Source organism: Mytilus californianus, unplaced genomic scaffold (genome assembly GCF_021869535.1).
Source record: "Mytilus californianus isolate M0D057914Y unplaced genomic scaffold, xbMytCali1.0.p SCAF_7, whole genome shotgun sequence".
NCBI classification, from domain to species: Eukaryota; Metazoa; Mollusca; class Bivalvia; order Mytilida; family Mytilidae; genus Mytilus; species Mytilus californianus.
In genome coordinates, this window is record NW_026262723.1 from 59,190,251 (window position 1) to 59,205,254 (window position 15,004).

A 15,004-nucleotide genomic window follows, 5' to 3' on the forward strand; every position below is an offset into this window, starting at 1 on the left:
AGGTATAGAAAATAAGTTCCTACAAGAACAGATGTTATTGTTTATAACACGATTTGCAGGTTCACTTCTGTTGGGGGAACACAAATACGTTGACATACATGTGTCAGCCAAGCCAAGACAATAAAAATTTTCCAGACATAAAAATTAATGTGTTTCAACCTCAGTATCGAGTACAATTACATAACATATAAATAGGGAATTTACAGAAAAATATTATCAAATACAACATGGAACAGATGTGGCTCCAACATGGTCTAATCAGCCCTGTGACCTAGGAGGGGTTTGGCAGCAAACTGGCAATCTGCAGAGTGTGACGTTTAAAAATATTTTAAAATTTGAAATGTTGATTGCCAATTTGCCATTGCTTTTAAATTTGCCTAAAAGTGAACTGGTGACCTGTGGCAATTTATAAACATTACTGTGACCTAAGGGGGAGGGGGTTCCCTTCTGGAGCCCAACAGATAGTCAGAAGCAGCAGTACTGACCCAATGTGTTAGTGTCTCCATCAGAATAAACTTTTAGTCTTAGATGCATGATTTTTTATTAATTGTTATTGGCTTTGAACTATAGCTGTCAGTATATGTGAGTACTCTCAGATCTGTACTTGTGTCTTTTTTTTTGTGGGGATGTATAAATAACCTGCCACATCCGGTCTGTGACTTTTTGTTAGTAGAAGTCTTTCTGCCCTGAATCAATCTGATGAGTTAAGCCCTTTTCAACTGATTTTTATAGTTAAAACTTTGTTCTTATGTTGTACTGTTACACCACTGTCCCAGGGGAGTTGGCGCCTTCAAACTAGTTTAACCACGCCACATTCTGTATGGGCCTGTCCCCAGTCAGGAGCCTGAAAGTCAGTGGTTGTTGTTTGTTGCTGTATTTCATAATTATTTTTTTTTGTTCATTATTTTGTACATAAATCAGGCCGTTAGTTTTCTTGTTTGAATTGTTTTAAATTTGTCATTTCGGGGCCTTGTGTAACTGACTATGCGGTATGGGTTTTGCTCATTGTTGAAGGCCGTACGGTGACCAATAGCTGTTAACTTCTATGTCATTTTGTCTCTAATGTGGAGAGTTGTCTCACTGGCAATCATACCACATCTTCTTATTTTCTATATTTTATCATACGTCAATTATATCTTTCAAATCAAGAGGCATTTAGTTTATCTGCCCTATGCAAATAATAACTATTTTTCTACTTTGCTTTTTCTTGAGATAAAACATAGATTATCTGATATCAATTTACCTATGTACATCAAATAACTAATTCATTAGTGATGATTGGCTGATCACCTGCTACTACAGACTTGAGTCATTTGGCAAGTGGAATAATCTAACCTGGAAAATAGCCATTGAACTTGGACATCCTTTTATCCATGGCTGTAATTAATAAAGTTCTTGATACTTTTTCATCTCAAATTATGTCAGGACATTATGGATTGAAATAAGATAATCTTTTGAATTATTCCACATTTCATTTTTGATAGTAGTTTAGGCTAATTTAACAAGGCTTCATTTCACCCTTTTCCAGCAACTTTAAATGTTCAATCAAGTACACATTTACTAAAGGCTAGTATGACTCTAGTATGCAGACTTGGTACCAAAGAAAATAAATAAATCCACTTCTAGATCCAATGCTGAATATTAACCCAAATTATTGATTATCTCCCCTTTCCACAATAGACTATAAAGTACTTCATATATATTGTATTTTCAACTAAAGTCCAGTTAAGTCTGCATTGTAGGTAATAAAGATCAAAGAATAATTATGTAATATGTCTGGTTCTAACAAGTAAATAAGCTCGTTCCTTGGATCAAATTTCACTTTTAAAGTACAACAATTTTTTTTTTTACCTATAATCTCACAAGGCATGTTAGATTTTTCTGATAAGATAAGACATGTTCTTTTTGTCTAATAACCTAAAAAAAAAAATGATATTAACAAAAAAAAAATGGCATTATACAAGATACTGAAACTTTTTTTGTTTAATTTGCTGTCAAATAAAGACTGAGAAAATCAAATTATTGTCCCTATATTTTAAACTAAGACAGAATTATTGACACAAATTGTACCTAATAATCCTTTAATAACAATTGAAATGGTCATTATTCTACCTAACACTGTTGTCCTACCTATGAACAAACCTGGCGTCTAACTTATTTCGTCTCAGGATTATACATTTTCCAATATCTAAAATCTTAAATCCCTTTAACACAAATTTTTTTATTTGTCAAACCTATTTAATCTGTATTTTAATCAATGATTCCACCTAGAACTAATTGTAACCTGGTATATCAGGCGATATGCTGATATTAATCGTACGATTGGTTCAAAAGGATGTTTGTGGTAACATTAAGTAATCATCCTACCACCCACCCATTTCAGATCTCAAAAGTAAAATTCATTCATAATTTTTATTTACAAACAGGTTACCTTAACCTAAGCATCATTAATCAAAGTGACATTCTTAAGAATAAATAAAACTTTGAATTTTGAATGAATACTTTATTCGGAGTCAAAACGTTTAACTTTTCATTCATTTTTCATTCACTCACAAATGAAACTATGGTACTTTGGTGAATATATCAAAATTTATATTTGAATTTTTATAATTTTCATTGAAAAACATTTTACATTTCTCTTTTTTATTAAATTAAAAGGGATTCTACTATAATTGGACAAAAACTCTTATAAGATATAGCAAGGTGTTACGTAAATCACAATAACATTACAATTTTCCTTCGTCATTCTATCGAGTGACAAATGAGTACAATATTCTGGAATCCAATATACCAAATAAAAGAATAATATGTCTGAGGACACAAATGCCCCCGCTCAAGCTTCAAACAAAAGAAAAATGGGACGGACGGAAAGACGGAACAAATAATGAAGGACAAGTCTGGATTACCTTCGAGAGTTGTTATCAAGCATAATCTATATATCTTTTAATTCACTTAAAAAAACTGAAATCTTATCATTTACATGGATTTAATTTTAATTATTTTAGGGTTAACTGGTCCCCTTGCATAGAACTTTATTTCAGTTCAAGGTCACCTAAATCAACAACTAAAAACTATCATCTTATTTTATTTAAAGATATGCAAAAATCAAAGTGATCGAAAAATCACTGGTGGAAAGGTTGGAAGAGTTGTGTGTATAATTTCAAACCATCTTTAGTCTTCCTTTGAGATGAGATGGTGGTTGCCAAAAAAAAAACTTGATATAGCACCATTGCATATACTATTATTTGCATTACTGCAGTTCTTAAGAAAGATAATCAATTTCACAGTAGCTAAAATGAGCTTAATAAATTGGTATCAATGTCAGTGGGTCACTAAATTTGCATAACAATCTCTTTTTACTTGAAATTTATTATTTTTATAAGATCTTGTTCACAGTTTCAAGTTTTAAGTTTTAACATTTTTGAAACAGAAGAAACTATCAAATAAAGATTCATGTAAAAAACATTAATCCTTTTAGTACCTCAGTACAAATAAAAAATAAAGAGTGTTAAAATTAAGATTTTCGTCTCCCAAAATTACACTTTGGTCTACCAAGATTATTCAGTTTCAAGGACATAAAATGTTACATAAGAAAATCTGAAAAAAACACCTGCATGAATGAAAAATCGTTTAAACGAATTTATCACTTTAACTTAACCAGGTGTAATTCTCTTAAATCCATGCTAATTTGACAAGAAACGTAAATGGTTTAAACTCTAAAATAAAGCAATTAATTAATTGAAAACACATAATTGTAATCTACAAATTTAAATGTTTCAATGATAAACTATCTACTTCAAAGATTATGTAGGTCTTTGCTGAAGATAATCCTTCAGGTAATTCATTGTACATAGTTAGTATTAAATTTTAAAAGTACACGATTTTGTGTTTTTCTTTAGTTTCTTTCCAACTTAACTCTTATTATCTCACAAGAAAAAGTAGCAAGGAGAACTTAACATACAAGTGTCCCTTTTCAATAATTTGAAGGCAACATAAAGGTCTTACTGGCATCTAAATCACATTATTCTTATTCATTACTTTGCCATGGGGAAAGCTTTAATGCCAGAGGTCAAAGGTCAAAATCATAACATGACTTTCCAGTTGGCATCCCAGCTTCACCATCATGTGAAATGCTTGCCTTGTGGAGGAATTGACTGTTATCTTATTTCAAGGTCATGAGTCAAATGTCAATGTCATTTAATGAATAAGAAGATTAAAACAATAGCATCTATCTGAATAGTAGAAAAAAAGGTCCAATATCAATTTATAAGGTGGGATAAGTAGGCAAAAATGACAAAGTTGTCAATTTTAATTTTATTTAATTTTTAAGGTCAATAGCAGGACTTTCTTTTTCTAAAAAGGCCTAAATATTAATAAACTGCTTCGCCGAGCGCAGCTGGATACAACCGCAGAGGTCCAACCCTGAACAGTTGAGGCAAAAATGGACACAATATTCAAGCTTGATACAGGTCTGAATTTGGATTGTAATTAAATATTTGACACATTATAGGTTTCTGACACAGAATAAATGTAGTCAAAGAACTTAAAATTGGTTATATGATTTGAATTTATATTTAATTGAAGATTTCTTGCTTTTGTGCAGTACACTGTGCTGTTGCACAATACTTAGTAAATCTTATTAAACAATTACTAAATTTTATCATCGGTATAAGGACATCATTCGTAAATATAACTCAACATGCAGACATCTTATACGTTCGGGTATTTCACATCCAATCTTATGGTAATATACTTTACAAAGCACAAAAATGCCAGTATTCACCTCAAAAGCTAACAAAACCTTTAAACAGACTTATTAAGAAGGGATATAGTTACGATACTGTTGTCAGGTCATTAAAGATTGCATATTTTGGCTTTAATATTGATTCACTTATAGGGTCTTTGCATCGGAATTAAACATATTTATTCTAAAACCAGTTGTTGGCATGACACAGGTTGTGTTCTTCTCATATATTTTATGACAGTATAATACTAAACCCCTAACAGGAGGGATTGTGCCTGATATTCATATGATGAAGACATAATCTTTCAATCAGTTTAATTGAGTTCTGGAGCTGGCATGTCAGTAACTGCTAGTAGTCTGTTGTTATTTATGTATTATTGTCATTTTGTTTATTTTCTTTTGTTTCCTATTCTGACATCGGACTCGGACTTCTCTTAAACTGAGTTTTACTGTGCATACTGTTGTACGTTTGTTTTTTCTACATTGGCTAGAGGTATAGGGGGAGGGTTAAGATCTCAAAAAACATGTTTAACCCTGCCGCATTTTTGCGCCTGTCCCAAGTCAGGAGCCTCTGGCCTTTGTTAGTCTTGTATCATTTTTAATTTTAGTTTCTTGTGTATAATTTGGAGTTTAGTATGACGTCCATTATCACTGAACTAGTATACATATTTGTTTAGGGGCCAGCTGAAGGACGCCTCCGGGTGCGGGAGTTTCTCGCTGCATTGAAGACCCATTGGTGGCCTTTGGCTGTTGTCTGCTCTATGGTCGGGTTGTTGTCTCTTTGACACATTCCCCATTTCCATTCTCAATTTTATCTGTTTTCAGACAATATATAAAGAATTAGCAATTGTGACCCCAAATTTTTCTTTGGAAAATTTAAATTGACAATTTCTTAAATCTTGAAGAAAAAAAAATGACCCCCCCCCCCCCCCCCCCCCCCCCCAAAAAAATATAATATTTGAAGAAATTTCTTTTTCATTTCTTAAATCTTGAGGATAAAAAATTGTCCCCTCCCCCAAATTTTTGTTTAACCTCCCCCCCTTTTTCCCCAAAAAATAACATTTGAAGAAAATTGTCTTTTTCTAAAATGTGGTACAATTTAAGAGACATCAATACACTTAAACGCACGTTATTGTCTGAAAACTAGAAAAATGCTTATTTTAGACCCTTTTTGGCCCCTAATTCCTGAACGGTTTGGGCAATTACCCCCAAATTGAATCCCAACCTTCAACTTGTGGTATTGAACCTTGTGGTACAATTTCAGAGCAATCAAAATACTTATACACAAGTTATTGTCCTGAAACTAGAAAAATGCTTGTTTTGGGCCCCTTTTTGGCCCCTAATTCCTAATCGGTTGGGACCATCACCCCCAAATACAATCCCAACCTTCCTTTTGTGATATTGAACCTTTTGATTAAATTTCATAGAGAATCATACACTTAAACTTAAGTTATTGTCCGGAAACCAAATGTCTTCGGAAGACGCTGACAACAACATGATAGCAATATACGACACTAAAATTTTTTTGCAGTCGTATTAATATGAATAATTGATACAAAAGGCAGATTCTGCAATCTAGGTAAACCTGATTGAAGGGCAGGAAATTTGGAATGCCAGTAGAAAATGAGGATATATTGGAGGTTGAAAAAGAAGTCATAAAGAAAACTCTTTGAAAACAAGTTTTTCCAGGTCTAGGCTGGATGAAGAGTAGGAAATTTGGACTGCCAGTGGAAAATGAGGATATATAGGGAATTGGAAAAGAAGTCATAAAAAAAGAGCCTTTGAAATCAAGTTTTCTAGATCTGAAAATCAGTATACTGCAAGTTAATGTGTAGTGCAATTTTTCCCCAAAATCATTGACCGCGGCCGTTTTAAGGAGTTTATCATTTATCATCTACATTTGGAAAGAAAATTTGTATAAATTAACATGTCAACACTCTTGAAAGCAAAAATAAAAATAAAAGTGCAAACATTTTTAGATGTATCCTGGGAATTTATAAATGGTATAATTTTATATGTTATCTGTGTTATATGTTTTGGTTGTGTGAAATGTAAAATTGATTATATAAAGCAAATGTTTTGCCAATCAAAATAATACAAATGATTGACAGAAGCTTGATATTCGATCAACAAACAATAATTCAAGGTTTTCAATGTGTGTGAAACAAAATTTAAGGGAGGACTAATGCAATATCTTAAGATAATAAGGTTTGGGATAGAGCCATACTTAAGTAAAATAAAATCCTAGCATTTAAATTGCACCTCTTGTTATTTCCCATGAAGTCATTCAACAATATAGATGAGATTTCACCTACGGGATAATTGATCTTTATTGATTTATAATTGTTAAAAATAAGAATAGTTTTATGATACCTACCAAATTATGAAGAAGAAAAAAATAGTGCAAAGAATAGTAGCATTTATTTATTTTTTATTCCATCCTTTTCTTTTCATAATCTTATGAGAAACATATACATGAGGGGGTGGACAGGGGGTACCCTTCTCCCTCCCACCTCCCACTTTTAGAATCTTTTTTTCTCTCCCACCTATTTTTTGTGTCCCACCTCCCGCCCCTACCTCCCACCTCCCTCAAAAGCTGTCCACACCCTCATACATTTCTAATAGAGTAAAAATTGTATGGATATTATTATTCATATCACTTTTACGGGATGTGCTGATAAAAGTGTCAAGATATATTTGTTTTCTTAACAAAACTTCCTCTGGTAACTTTGTAATAAACAATTCGATAATATCTGTTCCAAAAATTTTCTATACCCTCTTGTAATAAACAATTCAATAATATCTGTTCCAAGAATTTTCTATACCCTCTTGTAATAAACAATTCAATAATATCTGTTCCAAGAATTTTCTATACCCTCTTGTAATAAACAATTCAATAATATCTGTTCCAAGAATTTTCTTTACCCTCTTTTCCTCAAGGAACAAATACTGTAAAATTTCTTCCAATGTAAATAATATTCTAAAATATTTCATCTATTTGGAACTAATGTTATAAAGGAAGTAGCTTCTATTCCGTGACAGTGGATAATTCATTAACCTTTTACTGTAGAATAAACTTTAAAAAAAAATATTTCTGTGACCCAGACTGAATACTTAGATATGGAGACAATACTTAGAGATAAAAAAGCCTTAATTAAAAAATCAAGATCAACAATACTTGTATGTTAGATCAAAGATTGTCTTGCTGTTATTTCAGAAAACAAAAATATCATTGACAAATCTACTAAGTACTTACCATGTTTTGAAGTGTCCATGAATAAGTGATAGATTCTACGAAGTTCACATCTTTCCATGTAAATATGCCTCTTCCTGAAATATAAACACAACCACTTGATCGGGTTTGATCTATACTCTGAGTATCATGTATTCTGGCATAATGAAGAGTTTTAAGATAATATATCTGGCAACAGTCAGCTGTCGTGCATGAGTAGCACTGGATTAGAGGGTTTCTATAGCTTATGAACCCCTTTAAAATCACAGATTTAGGTTCTGAATGGTATAGATCACTTTGCACCCTATAATCAGAAGATGAAAGGTAACATAGACTGTGAAATCTGTTGATTTACATCTGTAAAAATCATTATATGCTGAGGAGATTATAGGACAGACATATAAATTCACTGTTGTGTCGTTTTTCGCCTAAGTTTTTAAACTTTTAGAGCATATAGTAAGATAAGAGCCATACTCTTTGGACTGGCTATAATTTCAACATATAGTTTTGTGCTGTGATTTTCACCATTCAATTCATTCATCTCCATTAATTTAAACTCAAGTTTGTGCTAATATTAATTTCACCCATAAATTCATTCATTTTAAAAACCTTTGAATTCTTTCTGAGCTTTGGTGGATTATTATATGTTCTTTTTTTGCAATATTTGTACAAAATAAGACTTCTGCACTGATACATAACTGTTTTTGAAACATACTGAACTTTATTGTAAAAATAAGAAGATGTGGTATGATTGCCAATGAGACTACTCTCTACCAGAGACAAAATGATGTAGAAGTTAACAACTATAGGTCACTGTACGGTCTTCAACAATTGTGCATTTGTCTCTTTATTTTTTCAGACTCCACTGACTGATTTTATAACAGGGGTGGACTGACTATTCACAAAACTATTTGCTTTAACCCTGTCATATGTAAATGTATCTGTCAAAGGACAAGAATCTGTCATTCATTGTTATTTCAATATCAGTTGTCCATTTTGAATTTGATGTTGATGTATTAAGATATGCACTGTCTCAGTCAAAATGCATTTGCAGCTGGTCTACATTCAGAACTATTTAGACATTGACACATTGCATGGATGCTTGTCTATCAGGGCAGACCATTTATTGACCTCTATACACATTCTTTACTTGTGTTGATGGCACCTGTAGAAAGTTCTATCTGGTCTCCATTTATATAAAAGTTTTGTGCCTTATAATGCATGTTTGATTAAACAATGAAGGCATTATATAGCAAAGATATCTCTGAAGGGGTTATTTGGGTTCAGGAAGCTCTGACTTAAGTAGTCAAATTTCAATCCCAAAATCTTTACTTTCATAGTCATTGCTAGTATTTTTTTAGGGGGGGGTCTGTCTAACCCCTCGAATGACCTGGCTATGGGTATGTAATGAAATAAATGACTTTAAGAAAAACAATTCACAAAATGTCTAGACTGAATTTTGCAGTATACCAATGTATAGGTGGTGTATATCTATTTATCAGCAGTCCCATAATTAATTATGTTTACTTTGTTTTTAACTGATGGGCCTTAAGAATAATGATGTGTTAATTTTGCAGTCTCATCCATCAAACCTCGTCTAAAAGCAGTCAATCAACCTCTAAAACACTTCATATGACTCTCATCAATAGAGAATACTCAACTAGTGTTTCTCAAAATATGCTTTAAAAGAATAACAGAAGCTTTGATTCATAGGATTAACAGATTTATTATGTCTAAACATGCTTTCTGTAGGTACATCAATCAACAACTGATCTTTCAAGTAAGAGATAGCTTTGATGGATTTATCAGAACAGCAACATCAGGTGAAAGCCAGTTTTGCCATGCAAAATTATTTCAACCTTGATGTATCTTTCGCATAGTGTTTTAAGTGTAAAAATCTGAGCTTTGCTAGCTACAATTTTGAATTTTGGATTGGCAAAGCAGAACACTTGTTAGTCAATGAACTTTCAGTCAAGCTTGGTTGCAATTGGCTCATTCTTTAGAACAAGAAATATTGACCAAACTGACCACTTTTTGGCCTGTTGGACAAATAGCTTACATGCCTTCTGTTAATCATGCTTAAAATCATAAGCAACAATTGTGTCAGCTTGTTCTTACAGGTAGTACAGCCTTCAAAATTGAAGGACCTTCATTTCATGATCTTGGGCAACAATTAGAAATAGTCTACCATGTCTACACTGAATCAAAGCTCTCTTATACTCTCCATAATTTAGTTTGCATGTAATATTGAACAGTAATTGTATAAATTTAATTACAAAAAGCAATGGAAATTTTATATCAATCTTTCCAAATTTTAAAAGTTGTCTCTCTTTGACTATACAGACAAGATTATCATTTTGTTACTGAGGTTAATGGGCTAGACGGTGCATCTTCAAAAAAGTACTTAACCCATTTGTATTTTGAAAGGCTTGCACAAACACAGATAATCATAATGTTTCATATTTTCAATTTGATAATATAAATCCCATCCAATTTTTTACTTTAAGAAATAGGTGGTCTAATCTTTCTCTCCTTTTCTCTTCCACATGTTGGGTTTGTTAAGAGGGTATATCAACCAAACTGATTTCATTATTCATCAAAAAGCTCAGTAATCAAAAACATAAATATGCGTAAGTGTTAAACATCAAATACCAGGAAACAGTTGTTAATTTGGCATTAAACTTTATTTACATCTGGAAGACACATTTATCATCTCTATTGCATTTTAATAATAGGATTAAGTAACATGCAATGATATCTGCATTGTTAAATCTATTCTCCCAGCTAAGCATTGTTACACATGTTTTCAATAAGCCGACAAAAAATATCATCGAAATTGATTTAGGACAAAAAATATCGTTTAAACGGAAGAAACAGATTAAAGTAATTGATTTTATATATGTAAGCCAATATGTATACACCAGCTTCATATATATATTGGTAATGATTGGGAGATTTTGCTACTTACGTCAAAATGTTTGTTCTCCATATCATTTAGTATGAATAAAAGGAGATGAAGGTTTCTGCAAGAGAGCAACCAAACAATGAAACCCCTCCCAAAAAAAAACAAGTGTAGACACATTTGCATGTGTCTGTCTCAAGTCTGGAACCTGGTCATTAGTTGTTGCATTTCATATCTTTATATTTTCTTTATTTTAGAATTGGGAGTTAATGGCAGATGTTTAATTGTTTCTGTTGAATTTATTCACAACTGATATATATATATACTTTTGACTATTCAGAGCTTGACATGTTGTACGGACATCTGTCTGGATTTTCAATATTTTGGCCTCGAGCATCACTGAAGAGATATTAATTGTCGAAATGCACATCTGGTGCGGAAAAATTGGTACCATTAATGTTATTTTTACTGTCTAATTTTGATTACAGTAGGTTGCCATCTATATGTCTTTTGTATGTCAATGTAAAATTTTACATTGATATTTTTTTCGTTGGGTTGCTGTCTCATTGACTTATCACCCACATTTCCATTCATTCATATGAATGTTCTTTGTATGGATTTTGTATTGATTGATTGATTGATAATTGCTTAACATTCCCTCAACACAGAATTGGCTGTCACAATTTTGCTTCAGCTCTCCTATGACAAACAATGTCATGTGAAAGCCTTAAGATATATCCGGTTCCTATGGAAACATTTAATTTGAAGCATGTACACTAACGAAAGAGATATGATCTCTATCATTACACAGGATACAAGATAAGTCTGTTGATTCAATGACACCTTATTGTCAAACTGACATATAATTAAGAGCATAATAAGTATGGTGTTGGGAAGTCACTTAAGACACTTGAAATGTATAATATCAGTCTGTATAAAAAACACATTAATAAATAGACTGAAATCCATATAAATTTTAAAACACAGTATTTTGATGCAAATTTTACATTGATATACCAGTAAACTGTAATATGAAACTAGAGGCTCCAAAGACCTTGTATTGCTCACCTGGCTTTTAGGAAGGACCAACAATTTTGGTTAAAATGGACAGTAGGAAAACAAACCTTGATATTCTCAACATTTCTGTCCCAGTTAGTTTTTTCATCTGTAAACTTTTACAAGATCATGAACACAATACTTGCATTTTGCGCCTATGTTATATTCAAGCCTTGGCAGCCATGTTGGTTGGCAAGCAGAATCATCAAACACATTTATAAAAATAAATACCCCAAGGATGATTATGATCAAGTATAGATCTAGTTGGCCCAGTACTTTCAGAGTAGAAGATATTTTTCTAAAAGTTAACAGATGATTGACACCGAGTGATGAAAAAAGCTCAGATGGGTCTTTTGGCCAAATAAGCTATTTATAAACAGGGTAGTGAGAGGACCAAGAAAAAAAATACTTTTATATTGTAAGCAGTATTTGTAAACTTTGTGGTGACACTAGGAAGCAATTTGACCATGCTGGAAGGTTTGTTGGGTCCTGAAAGGAAGATCCTCTAGTAAAGCAAATGTTCAGATGAAGAACAGCAATAAAGTAATGTTGCTTTCATTTTTAGTTATTTCTGAGAATATCTGTAGAAATTTTAGGATCATATACATTCACCTTATATCCTTTGAACCAAAAAATTGAAATGTTTATGATAAATGAAGGCTTGATGCAAAAAATTGTGAACAAAAAGTAATTTTCAGACATACAAAAATTTCTAAAAAAAAGAAGCACTGACCTTTCAGGAGCAGTAATTCTACAAGGTATTCATCAAGACAAACTGTAAATTGTGGAAGGATTTTGTGTCATGAAGTAATACACCAAATCCTTTCTTATTCATTTCAAGCAAAAGTAAAAATTATGAACTAGTATCAGAGTACTTAATGGTACACTACCACTTAAACAATTAAGGAACAATTAAACATAAATCTAGAAAGACAATAAGTCCACTTAAAATGTCAAGTTTATAGCTTAATGTATGCATGGACATAATAAGACACTCAATTTAAATACATTCTCCATTTCAACAATAACTTTAATTAGAAAATTTACATTAGTCCTATTTTCTGCCTAGTTTAAGTTCATTTATTCAGATCTGACCTCCATTTCAAATAGTTCATTATAAAATATACAATTACAAATGATGACCCTATGTTTCTAATTTATGGAGAGCAAGGGATGGACTGTGAAGTTCAGTGTTCCAATTTCCCTCACCTATTAGCCCAAAGACTGCTAAAATTACAAACAAAAAGTATTGCATGCATGATGGGAAGAGTCACATTACATGCACAAAGTCAAAATTTATAACCACTTTTCTTTGTAACCACAGTGTACCTATATGATAGGTCTTGGTTGCTTTAGACTGACAAAGTGGTTTAAATGAAGTGATACTCTTATAATTTGCTTTGAAAAAAAAATTGTATTCACTTGCTTTTTTCTTTGAGTGAAATGGATAAAATATCCAACAATGCTCTGTAGTGTTAGTTCTTTGATAAGGGGCTAGGGTATTAGATATAAATTTGTTGAGGAAAATTACTTTCCTTATCTTAACTGATGACCAAGTTGATGCGCACTTTTTAATGCAATTCATTTTATTCTTTTAGTTTTCTGTGTTGTGTTTTGTAAAACTGTTGGATGTCTTTTCATATTTTTTCTTTTAGGCATGGTATTCTTGTTTTTTTTCTACTTCTGTTTTTAATAAACCCTTTTATACCTTCTCCCTTTCTTAACCCCTGTTCAAATTGATCTTAATCTTTTTTATTGCAATAAATGTTACCATCTTAGTAATTGATGTGCGCAATCCCATCCACCTTAGAAAGAGATAAACACCCAATAGCCAAAGATGACATCTATTTTGTTGTGTTGCTGTCTCTTATATAATTGCAAAGGAAGAAAGTATTGATATTAACATTTCCCCCTTTTTGTGTGGCCATTCAAGGGGGTCTCATTGGGGGGGTTCTGATCCCGGATCCCTCTTACTGTTTTGTCAGATTACACTGATCCCGCTTACTGTTTTGTCAGATTACACTATGTACGTAAGCAATTCTCATTTTTTTGTAATTTCCTGTATCCCCCTAGACTTCATTTCCCCTTTTCACGGCACAATTATTTGACTTTCACTTGTCACGCTTACAACAAATCGGCAATCCCGCGTCACGCTTAGACCCCAATGAGACCCACATTCAAAGATTTGGTCACATCATTCAGTCTGATCATCAGATAGAATTGAGAATAAAATTCCCAGGAATGAAACCAACTAAAGTCTAATATAAACTGACCCAATGGGGTCACATAAGAGAAGATTTTGCAAACTTTCATGTTCAAATGATGACAGGCTTCATTTGATAAGGCAATACAATCGAGAATGGATTAACAGGGAAAGTGTCAAAGAGACAAAAGCTCATCTCACCCAAATGGACCTAAAATAAGCCTAAATCAATTACAAGGGTGTGTTTGGTTCATGTCTAAAACTGCTATAGTCAACCCAAATTCTTAATTACTCTAAATGTCAAAGGACAAAGAGTGCTAATACACATCTCAATCACTCAACAACTTATTATTTAGTAAACTATGTTAACCAGTCCAATATATGTGACAATAGTTGATGTGAGAACTAAAAGTAATTGCAACCTTTTCATTCCTTTTTTATTTCATAATGCAATAAATATTACCTAACAATGCTATTCTTATGCCAAATATTATAATGTCTCTCTCACAAAAAAATATATATAATCATATTTGAAGGTCTTCATCTCACTCATAAAATAAAAAACTTTCATTATACTTTTTCAAAAAATAAATTACAAAGACATTGTAAACATGTTTTTATATAATTACTACCAGTGAACAATATGAACTTGTACTGAACTTAAATTACATTTCATTATGCAGTTCTATGTATAATCTACTTAGAAAAAAATCCATTGTTCAACTTTTTTTTTTTGGTATTCACTTGTTTATTTTTTTTTTATTGTTTAAACTTCAACTGACCTTGTAGACAAATGATAGGATAGGGTAGGTTTCGAAAAATAATAGCACCAATCCCATGTTTTCCATATCATGACCAAGGAGGGGG

At 32.1% G+C, this 15,004-nt stretch overlaps 1 protein-coding gene across 7 annotated transcripts in view; it reads right to left on the reverse strand.

Annotated features, from left to right (window-relative positions):
* The window catches only part of LOC127707614 (chondroitin sulfate N-acetylgalactosaminyltransferase 2-like), a 54,787-nt gene that overhangs the window by 10,895 nt on the left and 28,888 nt on the right, over positions 1 to 15,004 (reverse strand). For 6 of the 7 annotated variants that reach the window (XM_052212223.1, XM_052212222.1, XM_052212226.1 and 3 more), the window contains one exon: positions 8,001 to 8,074. The exons of the other annotated variant lie outside the window; for it this stretch is intronic. The gene's annotated coding sequence lies outside the window, so the exon portion shown is untranslated. The remainder of the gene's footprint in view (positions 1 to 8,000; positions 8,075 to 15,004) is intronic. 7 annotated transcript variants of the gene reach the window in all.